This window comes from Periplaneta americana, unplaced genomic scaffold, assembly GCF_040183065.1.
Source record: "Periplaneta americana isolate PAMFEO1 unplaced genomic scaffold, P.americana_PAMFEO1_priV1 scaffold_21, whole genome shotgun sequence".
NCBI lineage: Eukaryota > Metazoa > Arthropoda > Insecta > Blattodea > Blattidae > Periplaneta > Periplaneta americana.
The window spans coordinates 2,115,068-2,127,718 of record NW_027185502.1 but is presented as its reverse complement, the minus strand read 5'-3'; the positions used below and the strand labels follow the sequence as shown (position 1 = coordinate 2,127,718).

Here is a 12,651-nt window from a genome sequence, read left to right as displayed (position 1 = left end):
CTACTACTACTACTACTAATAATAATAATAATAATAATAATAATAATAATAATAATAATAAATAATAATGCTTTTTGATTTTATAGAACAGTTTAACCTACAGATTAAATTAAAAAGTAGACATTATTAACCTTGGTTATGAATATTCACATTCGGAGTTCCTATGAAAATGATGCAAGTCTGACAGCCTGGTTGAATCCCGATAAAGCGGATCGAGATTGATAAAAATCCCGATTTGAGGGATAATAGCCTAGAACGCAATTAAAAGAAGGTAGTCTGCATTTCCTATATCCGATATTTTTATTTATATATTGACTCAGATGGTTACATTGTAAACATAGAGGTAACCCGCGAAAATTTAGTAAGTCTGTGAGGTAATCCAGCTGATTGCCGTAAGGTAACTCTACTCGCAAGATAATAGTTCCCCTAGTTCTACCACATTGTTGATTAATCCGTTTCGGTGCCTAGTTGCTGTTCTGGCAAGTAATCAACATTGTGTATTTTAGGTGCGTTGAGAGCCCAAAAAAAAAAAAAAAAAAAAGAAAAAAGAGCGTTTTGATATTGTATTTTACACTAATAACAGATACATACAATTTTCTAGTGCAGTGAACTATGTTTAAACATGGACTCATCGTCGATGTACTGTTGCAGTACCGGTTCCGTAAAAGAAAAGTTGCAAATTTAATTTAGTAGCGAATGGTTAAAACATATTCATGGTTAATAAAAGAAAAAAAACGATTAGCCCGTAGTATTCACTGTAGCCTACTGTGTGTCTTTCGTATTTTAGTGTTTCTCAGGGAGGCGAATATTACATTAAAAGCACGCAAATACTACTTTGCAGAAAACAATTATAAATGTCTTTGATAAAGTGATGATAAATATAATGTCTTAAGTTAGCTTCTGATATTCCGATTTCCCTCGCAGGAAACCTAGCAACTCTGCTGACAGGGGACACACGTAATTAAAGGTATCTCGCAAAGGAAGTATTGTTCCTTTACACAAAAACATTTAGCTTTCGGATACGCAATACAACACGTATACAAATAGCGGTTTCGAAATCCCGCGCGTTTACGTCCAAACAAATGGCGGCTTTCCGCTGCTTCAATTTGGGAACATGTTTCTCAGTTGTCCGCTAAAGCGTGGTAGGGGCTCGGCCGTGCGCCCGCCTCCTGGAGTATACGAAGCAGGAGGAAGGAGAGTGCAGACTCTTATCCGGCTGAAAGGCAGTGAATGGACTAGGCCTGCAGCACGTTCTTCCCTGTACGTCAAATATAAAATCTCCTGCAGCACTTGGAGCACTCACATTGTCACATTGGTCCATTAATAGCTCTAAACTACATGCAATCCTGGTTCACATAGTATGCATAACTCATTTTTTTTAAAGTGGACAAAGCACGTTCTTTTCCTGTGCTCTTCAAATGTTAAATTAACAATTCCTTTATTAAAAAAATTAACATGTTTTCCATTTTTTAAACATAATTTTATTTATAATAACCAGCATAACTATAACATTTGTTAGTATTATTTTAACTACTCAACAGCTGTTGGTAATGATTTTACATATGTCAGGCAATTTTTGATTGGCTGAAATTATACATTAAATTCTTTATTGAAGAGAAGTCATGCAACAGGTATAAAATAACAATCTGTTACAGTAGGTCATGATCCATAAACAACAAATAGACAAATATGAAGTTTGTGCTGAAAGTTATCACAAACGCTGAATAATAATAAATTATAAAGTAAGGTTACAGTTATAAATGTAAAATATGTATTTCTGTTTCGAAAAATCTCAGCATTGTGACTGCCAGGTGACAATAGAGGGATATGGGTGGAGTAACTATACCAAATACTCCAGGAAAATTCCGTACGGTCTCACATAATACCCTCCGATCACTCTTCCCACTTCAGGTCCATGTGAAAATTGTAAGTAATGTCGTCTCAAAGAAGCCGTTATTGCTGAAACATTTTTGGTGTATTTAATCACTGCAAACACTGTTGACACCGGCTACATTTCGCATACTTCAGAATACCGCGTAAGTGCTTATGTACAAAGACTGTCGAAATTAATATAATTAAAACACCTGTTTTTATAATGGCACAAGGGTAGACTAAATAAGAAGTACATAAAAAGATCGGAGTTGCTCGATTCCCTCCCGAAAAGAGGTAAAGGTCTATTCCCTCCCATCTGAAATCAACTTCACGGAGGTTATGAGTCAATTCCCTCCCTCCCATCTGAAATGGAAACAACTTCCCGTCCCACTTACAGACTGCGAACTATCACAAGTTCAAATTAATACCACTTACAAGTACTTATATTAACTTGCACTTATGGTGTGGTTAAAATTATGTTTCCATTGTTTGTAAAATTAATAAAAGAAATAGCAATCATTTCCCACACGTTAACTTGTTGATATTAATAAGGTAAGATAAAATGGAAAATATATTTATGTATTTGGATATCCATGTAGCTTCAAAGGACTTCATTTGGAATATTGCGACAGGTGACTGTAGACATATCCCAGAATAGACAGTTCACCTTTATCACAACTATTGATGATATACTGAAGTGTGTTGATCTTATTAATATTAGGAAGCTTAACCTTTGCAGGCTGTTTCATAGCAGAATTTATTTTTATCTTTGTGTCTATTTGCATCTTCTTTAAAACTTCAATGAAAGTACAAATGTCTGAATGGGCTACATAAAAACATGAATTGAACTTGGCGTGAAAGCTTTCACAGGTATTAGTAGTAAGTTCCGTAGAAGCATTTTTTCCCCCATTTAACTGGTGAATATGTTGATTATTAAGATATATATTTGTCACATAAGTAACAATAAAATATAAGTAGGGTCATTCCATACAAAATTTTAAAATTTGTAACGTCAAGTTCTGGATTTTTTCAATATTCTAGTCAAAGAATGTCATAATAATAAATAGTTAAATGGCCTAATATGAACTTCATCTCACCAATGGTTGAAAAGTAATGAAGGGTGAAATATTCGGGGAGTTGATATGTAGACTATACTTACTTACTTACAAATGGCTTTTAAGGAACCCGAAGGTTCATTGCCGCCCTCACATAAGCCCGCCAGCGGTCCCTATCCTGTGCATGATTAATCCAGTCTCTGTCATCATACCTCACCTCCCCCAAATCCATTTTAATATTATCCTCCCATCTACGTCTCGGCCTCCCTAAAGGTCTTTTTCCCTCCGGTCTCCCAACTAACACTCTATATGCATTTCCGGATTCGCCCATACGTGCTACATGCCCTGCCCATCTAAAACGTCTGGATTTAATGTTCCTAATTATGTCAGGTGAAGAATACAATGCGTGTAGTTCTGTGTTGTGTAACTTTCTCCATTCTCCTGTAACTTCATCCCGCTTAGCCCCAAATATTTTCCTAAGAACCTTATTCTCAAACACCCTTAACCTATGTTCCTCTCTCAGAGTGAGAGTCCAAGCTTCACAACCATACAGAACAACCGGTAATATAACTGTTTTATAAATTCTAACTTTCAGATTTTTGGACAGCAGACTGGATGATAAGAGCTTCTCAACCGAATAATAACACGCATTTCCCATATATATTCTGCGTTTAATTTCCTCCCGAGTGTCATTTATATTTGTTACTGTTGCTCCAAGATATTTGAATTTTTCCACCTCTTCGAAGGATAAATCTCCAATTTTTATATTTCCATTTCGTACAATATTCTGGTCACAAGACATAATCATATACTTCGTCTTTTCGGGATTTACTTCCAAACCGATAGCTTTACTTGCTTCAAGTAAAATTTCCGTGTTTTCCCTAATCGTTTGTGGATTTTCTCCTAACATATTCACGTCATCCGCATAGATAGGAAGCTGATGTAACCCGTTCAATTCCAAACCCTGCCTGTTATCCTGAACTTTCCTAATGGCATATTCTAGAGCGAAGTTAAAAAGTAAAGGTGATAGTGCATCTCCCTGCTTTAGCCCGCAGTGAATTCGAAAAGCATCATAGAAACTGACCTATACGGACTCTGCTGTATGTTTCACGGAGACACATTTTAATTAATCGAACTAGTTTCTTGGGAATACCAAATTCAATAAGAATATCATATAATACTTCCCTCTGATATGTAGACTATTGTTAAAAATATCATTAAAATGACATGCTTCATTGTATCAACGTAAAAATTGTGCCAATACAACGACGACTGTATATATTTAAACTTACTTCTGAGTTATTATGGATTTTTACTTCGAGCAATGCAGCAATGCGGAAACGCTTCTCTCAGTGACCAGCAGCAGTGATGGCGCATGGCGCAGCGACATAGATCACCCTTTACACGGCGAGTTGTTTTAATTTGTAACTTCCTTATTTTTCAAGATCCCATTATGAAAATTTGACAGCCTAATGAAAATGCTCAGTAAATTGTACTTTATTTTTTTATGTGAATTGAAATATTCGATTTCATGTAATGGCGTTTTTTAAATATATTTTTGAATTTCTTTAAACACAATTTTCAGAGCTGCACTGAATTATAGTATCTTAATAACCTATTTTGTAAGCTATCTAACGATATCTTAAAAAAAAAAATAGTAATTATTCTTATGGCCAGAATACAAATTTGAAATAAAAATATTTTAACTGCCTATTACATTTTTTTAACGGTAGCTGTCGCAAACATAATTTTGTACATGATTAATATGATTGTACAATTTTAAACAAATTTGGAGATATGAACGTTTTTCGTCATACTGTTTTGCATGGAATTACCCTGTAGTTTCTCACAGTGCGTTCACGAAATAATATTACTCTGTGTACACAATGAGGAGGGAAGATGGCTACTTGTATTTCTAAATATAAAATAACAGCTGAAATAGGCTGAGTTGTCTGATTCTATTTGTAGGATATTTAAGTCTGGGTTCAATTTACTGCAAAATTTTGAGACATATATTTTTGAAACCTTATTTTATTAATTCGTTTTAGAATTGTTTTTAGTGATTGATTAAATATTTTTCTTTTACTTTTTTCTGGTCTGACACAAATTGAATATCAAACATAGTATAGCATTCATCTTTCCTGGTTACCATGTACGTTCAGGTCCCAAATTTCCTAAATGCTCAATATAATAATAAGTCAGCATCAAAATTAGCAGTCAATGTTATAATCAATTGAGTATTAAACATCATTATCCCTACATTAACACTGATCTATTAAACAGTCCAAAGTATTCTTTAAATGTTATATTACGAGTCATATGCGAAACATTCCCGAAAGGGAGACATAAAATATTAATTTCACAATTTCTGGTTGTACAGCTGTAATATCATCTGCCGTATTTAACTAACTGCTAAATGAGTTAACTCCTTGTAATCCTATATTTGAAGTTAAGGAATAGTTAATAATCTGTTAAGCCAAACTAGCGTTGATGAGATAAAAAACATTTAAGAAACTGTTTAAAGTTTAACAGTCATTAAATTTTCTAACAATACTTGGAGAAACAGGCAACTAGATTACCTTTATCAAAATTGTTGTGGTTTGAACATGTTATAGATCTGAAAATATTAATTTCCTTTCGGCCAGATATTTACCAGGAGGGTCCACTTCAGTAGCGGATTGCCATTTAGAGCAATTGGACAGATGTTGAAAGGCATCCAACAAGGAAAACTCAGTGCGCAGAAACCAGCGGGCGTGACTGTATGACGTATGCTCCCGTTCCTAGCATGCTCTCACGTGTACTGCAGGGGGGTAAGAGGGGTATAGCATGCGCGACGCTGAGTTTGGCTTGTATAACTTTCGATTGAGACATCGCAGGATGTAGGCTATAGTATTCATAACATTTTCCGCCACAGTTTGAATTAAATAGATACTTATTTCTACTTGTAACATTTTCTAGCGGAAGCAATTTACGGTAATAATGTATATTTAAAACTTTTTTCCCACTGAATTTCGTGTTTGACTGGCATTGTCCCAGTTCCAGTACTAGTACGTACGAAACCTCCAACTAAACCTAGACAGATAGAGCCAGTGTTGCCAACTGAACCTAGACAGATAGAGCCAGTGTTGCCAACTTGGGTTTCCAAGGAGAGGTTTAGGGAAATACGTTAGAGGGATTTTCAGGGGAAAGATAAATTTTAGAGTGGTTTTGGGGGTGTTTTTTAAACTACGTCATTCCGCTTCAATTTTAAAATTAATTATAGTGAAACTACTGTGTTGTGTAATTGAACAATGAATATCATGACCATAAATCCTCTCTTCGGTCGTTCCCGCATCTTACAAGCATGTTTTCTCACTTGCTGTCTTTATTGCTCGTATTATATTAATATGACGCTCTCTACCGATCGTCCTCGCTCTGCATTTGTGTTCTCCTAGCCTTGCTCAAGTCACGGCCTACACAACAAAAGTGTCTGCAGTGAAATGCAGTTAAACAATCTCCCCAATATAAATTTATGCTTTTGATACAACTGATTTTCATTTCTTTTATATTCTACATCTATGTTTTTGCACTAAAACCAGACGTAAGTGCAAGTTTGAACCAATAAATTATTGAGATTTGAGATAAATTAATTAGTTTAGGAAATTGTATATTTACTCGTATTATGTATAACTACTTTTGTATATAGATATATTTTTTTAAATTATTAAGTTTTGTACTTTTGTGAACTAATGTCAATAAATCTATCACATATTAAGCATACAGAGAAATAATTTATTACAGTTGTATGAACACTTTTTGATATTAAAATTAAAATTAATATAATCAGTTAAAAACCAGACATGTTTCGGAGGAAGCTCCTCCATCTTCAGTGGCAATACTTGCATTGTTGTACCGATGCGTAGGAGCCAACGAGTTTGTAATGCGAGGACGAATTATGAAGAATTCAAAGAAATTAAATCATTAATTTAAAATTATGTAAGTTTTATATTACTAATTTTACGCCTATAAATTTATTTATAAATAAATTACAAGGAATAAATATCTTATTTCAATAATTAAAAGTGCTTGCACATAGGAAATGAAATATTTCTTTTTTGTACTACCACGTAGGCTATATATCAACTCAATAAAATAAGTTTGATACAAAATATTAACCTAGGCCTACCTTTCAACATGGCGTTTGTCTTCCAGAGCTTTGAATATTTTTGAAGATAGCTTCCTTCTTTCCTTGAATGCCTTTGAACACAACTAATGTGCAACTAATGCAAACGCGAACAATTAAAAATCAAATTTTCATGAAATCGTCTTCCAGTGCAAGGACATAGGGAATTGAACTGTGAGTATTCTATTCTATTCCATGTCACCGTGCATGGCGTGTGAATATTTATGTTGAATTGTGTATGTACAGTTACATTCGCTAATTTTTATATTGCGTTTTTCCAAGTACAAATTAAAAATTTTAAAGGAATTCTCTGAATTTTAGGGGTATTTTTAATATGATATAGGGGGATTTCTTGTTCCTTAGTTGACAACTCTGGACAGCTGACGGATAGTTCCCTGGCCTGTTCCTGCCGCCATCAGTTAACCTGTATCTCCCCGCCGGGAACTGAACTTCGCAGTTCAGTGATTACCAATAAAATTCCCGTTGTAGGCCTACATCGCAGGGCATCTTTTTTATGGTAAAATATTAATTAAAGCAAGAATTAGAAGAGAAAACTACATGTAATCAAAGTAAATCCGTGGCGCTACAGCCCATGAAGGGCCAAGACCGACCAGCCGGCTGCTGGCCTCACTTCCACATTCCGAAGCAGAGGTGGACGATCATCAAATCAGTATGGAGGTATCGTGTGGTTAGCACGATGATCTCCCCGGCCGTGAAAGCTGGTTTGCGAAACCGAATTTTCGCTACCTTTCGTAGCTCCCCAAGTGCATCACGATGGTGGGTGTGCACCGGTCCCATACACTGACCGAAATTTCGCGCATTCCGTAACGCGAGTCCTGAGCAGGATGCCTTAGACCACAACGTCACGTCTCCTATATACTTTGTTACAATTCTTGTTCTTAAGACAATATCAGACAGAACTGCATGTACCTTAAGTTTCCCTTTCGGTGTTGGACCCGGACTCATTTCACCGGCATTATCACCTTCACCTCATTCAGACGCTAAATAACCTTAGATGTTGATAAAGCGTACTGAAATAAAAAAAATAAGTTTCCCTATAGGCATCATTATCAGTAAGTTCTGAACATCTGGCTATCAACGTTACATATTATATTAGATAACCTCCTTCAATAAAAGTGTTAACTGAAAATTTGCTCTTTAACATTAACGGGGAAATTACACAACTTAAAAAAGCCCTGAAAATTTACTTACGCTTTGAGCCTAACTTCATTACGGAATAATTTATAGTATTAAATCCAAAACGTGACAGTTAAAATGTACATTTATGACCAGTCTTAATTAAAGAAGAATGCCATAACAAAAAACAATAATAAGCAGAGAAGGAGATTATTTTTAATCTGAACAATTAAAAAACACGTTTGTTTTTCTTATGACTATCAAGAACGCAAAAAGATGCACATCCCCACAGGAAAAAAAAAAATACCATTTTAAAAATTGTCGTTCATTCAGCACAAGAATGACCATCTAACGAACTCGGAAATGACACTTTTCCAGTCGGGAGTGCAAATCATGCCAAACAGAAAAGTGACACAATAATGTTCTCTATCGGTAAATATTGGAAGTAGAAATGAGTCGTTTTCTCTAGCTGTGTGTCACAATTTTCTGCATCCTTCAACAATGCTAACTCAAAATTGCTACCTTTTCAGTTGTATCACTTTGTATGTGATGTGCGGTGATTGCTATGTGTTTAAGATTGCATTTCTCATAGTGTTCAGCTCAAGGGCAGACCTTTCAGTATTCTCCAGTCTTCCCTATTTTTAGCCTTCCTCTTAGTCTGCACATAATTTATTATGATCCATGTATCTTAATGTTTTGTTTAAGATATAAGTGCTTTGTAAATTCGTGAAGTATGGTCACTTTTCCACCTTCAAAACAATGTTATCATCATATTCAACATCGTCATCTACATCACCAACGTCATCATCACTGCCATCATCATCCACCATTCTGGAGAAATTGGTGTTAAATCTTTTGCATTACAATGTTTTCCCTTTTCAAAGCTGAAAGGTCAGACATGTGCGTGATTAATTTTTGTTGTTTCAAAAAAGATTGTTGCTCCTAAAACTCCTCCCACTCCCATTCTTTGAGTTTTTTCATAATAGAAACGTACCGTAATTGAGTTTACAAAGTCTGGCTTGTATACTGGTATATTATCTTTTCGTTAATTTGATAGGAATAAACTGCAATGAAAAATGTGCAGCACCATTTATACAGGAATATATATTAATGTATTTAAGAAAGAAGTATTTAATGAATTTAGTAATGTAAGTAAGAGGGCTATTCGTAAAGTAAGTTCCGTTTATTTTTCACAAACCTGTGAATGACGTTACAGGATTGGGTTACAATACGTTTGAAAGTATACACTCTAATTTATTTTTCCACGAGCTTTGAAATTCCGCAGTCGTAGAATCCGGCCGCCTGCTACTGAAGCCAATCTACGACGCTGATTTTCAACTCTTCGTCATCGTCAAAGCGCTTCGAGCCAAGCCACGTCTTCATGTGCATGAAGAGATGGTAATCGCTAGGCGCAAAATCTGGGCTGCAGGGAGGATGATCCAATACTTTCCAGTTTGGTCGCAGTACGACGCGCTGTATGCGGCCGGGCGTTGTCATGCAGGAAAATCACCCCAGGGCTCAACATGCCACGACGTTTGTTTTGACTGGCCCTCTTCAAGTTTGTTAGTGTGTTACAGTAACGCTCAGCGTTAATTGTGGCATTCCTCTCCAAGAACTCCACTAGCAAAATTCCTTTTGTATCCCAGAAGACAGTTGCCATGAGTTTCGTCGTGGAAAGTGTTTGGCGACACTTTGTGGTTTTTTTTTTCAGCAAGTGGATATGGCCCCACTGCATTGATTGAAGCTTTCTTTCTGCATTCACATACCGCACCCAAGTCTCATCTCCTGTCACAATCTGATCGAGAAAAGCATCACATTTTGCGCTTAGCGATTACCATCTCTTCCTGCACATGAAGACGTGGCTTGGCTCGAAGCGCTTTGACGGTGACGAAGAGTTGAAAACCAGCGTCGTAGGTTGGCTTCAGTAGCAGGCGGCCGAATTCTACGATTGCGGAATTTCAAAGCTCGTCAAACGCTACGACAAGTGTCTCAATGTGACTGGAAACTATGTGGAAAAATAAATTAGAGTGTATACTTTCAAACGTATTGTAACCCAATTCTCTAACGTCATTCACAAGTTTGTAAAACATAAACGGAAGTTACTTTATGAATAGCCCTCGTATGTTACGTAGACAAATTGCACTATGCAACAAATTTCGGATTGCAACGGTTGAAAACGAACATGATAGGTTTGCATAATTTATATTGAACTGCTGAACAGGAAAATTAATATAAATATTACTAAACTGATGCAATTAAAAATCTCTTTTCCACATATATGATTTTATTTCAGCATGTTATGATAACAACAATAATAAGGAAATTTGCTGGGAAGCAGTCTTCACTGCTCGGCACTTGGATGAAGGGACCTCCACTGGAAGCAGGAGGGCATCTTGGGTCCTGCTTCCCATCTGTCCTGTACATACAGGCTAGTTATATTATCTAGATTGTCTTTATCAGAATTTTTCTGTTTGGAACATGTTGGAGATTTGAAATTATTAATATCCTTTCTGCCAGCATTTTACCAGAACAGGTCAATCGAGTGAGGGGCTGATACTGAGGAATGGAGTTATACTGAAAAGTTCACTACACCTTAATATATGCTATGAAGAATAGTAAAAAGCAGTGGAATATTTAGTACAGTCATATCTTTCAAGCGTAAATTATGACATTTTTATTTTCTTTTTATAGGAAGCCAGTTCAAACAGATGCAATAGCAGCTTCAGCAGCTGGGAAGATGTAAGTAACACTTCAATGCACATAGCACAGTGGGCCAGAATTCAAATCTAGCGGGAAAAAATTAAATAAGTATGGAATATAATTTTAAATGATTCTGTTTTACTAAATAATGATTTCTAAGAGCTTATGGAATAATAATAATAAGCCCGTATGGAATTGTTATCCGTAGTAATGAGCTATGAGTGCGAGTTTGAATAACTATTTTCATGGAGCCTACTAGATACTTAAATATATTACTTGTTTTTTTCGTGAACTTATAGTTTCCAATATTCTCTAATAGTAGCAGTCATCGTCTGCATCATCGTCCTCCTTATCTTCCTTCCTCTTTCTCTTCCTCCTCCTCCTCCTCCTCCTCCTCCTCCTCCTCTTCCTCCTCTTCCAGCTGCAGCTGCTCATCGTCCGCTTCATCGTCCTTCCCTCTTGTCACACGCACGTCTTCACGTGTACTGTAAGTATGGAGTTCATTCAACATCTGTTGCACTTCAGCGGGAAAGAAAGTATTCTTATTTTCTTAAAACGGATAAATACTTGATATGATAGGATCAGGAGTTGCAAGAAGATGATTTAAGATATCCTACATTGTTTGAATTCGAGAAAATTTTCTTGAATAATCTTCACAGTACTTTCTAATATTCTAATGTCTAGCTTCTTGGGCAAACCTATAGGTAACACTGCACATTGTATTTATGTTTGGTGACGTTATCTATTAAAATCTGTAATGCTTTCTCTGGTGTATATGGTCTTGGTAAAGTTGAAGATTTATTATGAGCTATCATATACTTTGACGCTCTTCTTGGAGTAATTTGTGGTGAGTTGTTGTAGAACGTATGTTGCATCTCTTTTCCCTGAACCCCGCAAAGATAATTGAGTAGCTAGAACTAATTCACTTTAAGAACGCTGATCTTTCAGAGACCGTACCCTACATGTTTAATTCTTGTTTTCATGCCACTTTCTTCAAACAATTTTTCAGGTCTACCTGCTCCTGGAACGGATGGAATTAAATCCTTGGACATTTGACGAGTTTTTATTTATTGTAGAACTCTTTGGGGAAAATTGATATCCCTTTTTCTTTAATTGGGGACACATCAATTAAAGTGAAATTTTAATGGCAAGCAGGTAATTATCTCATGCCTCCATGTTAAATTCTCTACCAGTGCACTTTATTTGAACCAGGTTTGAAGCCGTTAGCCCTGTGAATTTACAGTGTATTTAATTTCCCTGTTAAAAGTTTCAGGTTTTACTAAAATATTGACAATAATTTATTAATGGAGAGAAGAAAGAGTCTGGAGTAATCGGCCAGGCATGTGGGAAAAGTAGAGGGAAGGGAGGAGGTTGTCCGTGGTCCATTGATTTCACTAATCATTCCGAATCTTTACGCAAAAACCTGTCATTTTTCCTGGAGCAGTGTTTCAAGCGTTTTTCTAAATTACTTCTAAATGTGCGCACAACTTTTTCGACACACCGTATAATATCCTTGCAACAATGTTGTATTTCTAATTTTGTCACTACGAAATCAGTGAGAGTTTGAGTTGACCCTTTTTTAGTAGTCAACACGTCGTATAAGTCCATCCGAGTCACAGTGGACTGGATATGGGGATCTACCTCTGAAATAAAAAAGGCAAATATAAGAAAAAGACAAGCAAACGCAAGCAAATCTTAAGTTTTGTAATAAACTGTAAGGATTGC

The 12,651-nt window shown here is 35.9% G+C and overlaps 1 long non-coding RNA gene across 1 annotated transcript in view; it reads left to right on the top strand.

Annotated features, from left to right (window-relative positions):
- Window positions 1-12,651, top strand: part of LOC138693795 (uncharacterized) — a 286,495-nt gene that overhangs the window by 187,280 nt on the left and 86,564 nt on the right. The window contains exon 5 of the long non-coding RNA XR_011330453.1: window positions 10,918-10,965. This is a non-coding gene — a long non-coding RNA (uncharacterized lncRNA). The remainder of the gene's footprint in view (window positions 1-10,917; window positions 10,966-12,651) is intronic.